Source organism: Petaurus breviceps, unplaced genomic scaffold (genome assembly GCF_028583685.1).
Source record: "Petaurus breviceps papuanus isolate PSGF00001 unplaced genomic scaffold, PetGlider_PUasm1.0 76, whole genome shotgun sequence".
Classification (NCBI taxonomy): domain Eukaryota; kingdom Metazoa; phylum Chordata; class Mammalia; order Diprotodontia; family Petauridae; genus Petaurus; species Petaurus breviceps.
The window spans coordinates 2,885,948-2,888,247 of NW_027186473.1; positions in this window are offsets into that span (position 1 = coordinate 2,885,948).

Consider the following 2,300-nt stretch of genomic DNA (forward strand, 5'->3'; position numbering starts at 1 on the left):
CTATCTATCTATCTATCTATCTATCTATCTATCTATCTATCTATCTAATCTATCCACATAGGCTTACTAATATGAAAGCCAGAAAAGTACTGGTCATCTTCAGAATGCTTTCCATAATTCTTAAAAACAAATAATTCCTAAGCTGCATATTGAGGGAAATGAGGCAGGGAATTCAGCAACTATCTGGTGAATTCTGTCAGTATAGAAAGCTGCTCTGGAGAATTGTTATAGGAATAATCTGATAATTGCCCATACTTCACTTAGTCTAAAGCTGCAGGTACAATAACAATTTTAAAGAGCAAGCTAATATTTAGACAATTCAGCCCAAAATATTTTGCATTAAACTGAAGGGAATGAAATTTTTGCTCCTTGTTTGAGCCAGAAAACTGCTTTCAAAAGTATCTGCCTTTATTTAATAAGACCCACCCACACAGTTAAGTGTTGAAGAATACAGTTTCTTCTCTCCCATCCTGTTCTCTTCCCACCTCTTCCTTCCCCTCCGATCCCTTTCTCTCTCCTCCCCTCCCCTTCCTTTATTTTTGTCTTTTCTCTCCTTTCCCCTTCTTTTCTTTTTTTCTTGACTGCAATATTCTTTTTGAGCCTTCACAAGGGCCAGAAGACTGGAAGCTCTCAAGCCTGTAGAGAACTCTATGTCTCTTAAGTTTTTGTGCAAGTGGGAAATGCCTTGGCTAATTGTCCTATGGTTTATGTTCTAAAGAATTCTACCTGCGACCATCTTCATAACTAGAAAAATGATCTTTCCCACATGTATGCTTCAGGACTTATCTAGTATTATTCAGCTAGGCCTTTGTATGTATAGTTGTGAGTAGGGGAGAGTTACGAAGGACCCTTTGTTAATTTTTTAGGGAGGATGTTTAATGTCATAGGCATTATAGATTTAGAGCCAGAAGGGACTTTAATGGTAACTGACCCCAACCACTCATTTGAAAATGAAGAAACTGAGGCCCAGAGTGGTTTCCTTTGTTGAGGGTCCCACAGGGAGGATGTTTCTGAGGTAGATTTTGAACCTATGTCTTCCTGGGTTCCAGTCTAGCACTTGATACACTGCATTCTGCTGCGTCTTCATTCTTTGGAGAACATCAATCACAGCTTCTTCACCTTCATTCCTTCTGCTTTCTACTTCTCAGGAGATAGGGCAGCAAGAAAAGAACGTGAGCCCAAGTATTCCCGGGGAAATGGAAAAAAAATATCATTCTAGTTCCCTCACATCACAAGTTCTCTTATGTCTCCCTCTTGTCCCCACCAGCCTCTAGCTCTGGTTCTCACAGAGGCTTAGTTTATTTGATATCTTAAGCTTGGGAATATATTACATACTTTTGTGATTTTTAGAATTAAAAAGAAAAGGTTTTCATTTTGTTCTTTTTTTCCTCTGTATGGCTCTGGAAAACAGTTTATGATATTCCAAACTCTGTTTCTGCATGTATGAGTGCTTTCAGTTTTGAAGTTTGCTGTTCATTTCAGACCTATTGGAGGTAATAATAATGAAAAGTAAAATGAGAAAACTAGGGTTTGCCCTTTCTTCTAAACAGTGAACATTGAAGACCACAAACTGCTTGTATGATGAAAAATCAAGACTTCAGCTGAGCCACTGGGAAGCTCCTATCAGGGAAATTTACCGACAAAGCAGTTGTCTGTATGGAAGGATGGGGTGAAATGTAGTCACATCTTCCTTTGGCTTAGATATTATTGAATATTTGCTGCGATGAATCACTACTTGGCACCCTGCATACTCTAATGTCTGCTGTTTTACCACAGAGCCTACTCAATAACGAAAGATTTAATTGAGAGGAACTGTTGTCTCTAGAAAAGAGACATATTCATTTAAAACAGTAGTAAAGCTCTACCACTTTAAAAGAATAGGGAAGAACTTCTCAAAATTGTTATGCAGAGAACCACAGTGGAAATGCTTAAAACCATAGCAAAAAAACCCAAAACCCTCAATAATCTTATAATTCACTTCCTGCTATTTTCAAAGGACAAACCCCAAGAAAAATAAATTGTAATTTGATGCAATTGTCTTTTTTTTTTTTGCATGAGGTATACACCAGAGTAATCTGAGCCTTAGTTTTCAAAGAGAAAAGAGAAATGCAACAGCTGCATTTCAAAACCCATGAAAATTCCTGTTGTATGGTCCACTGGAGTGTGACTGAAAGAGTTGTTGCCTTTGGCCTACATAGTTGGAACTCCCTTCCTGGCTGAGCATATGTTATCCAAGTCCATTCATCCTGTATTGAATTTTCAGCAGACTTAAGAGAAACTTCTGCCCCATTGCACATCCC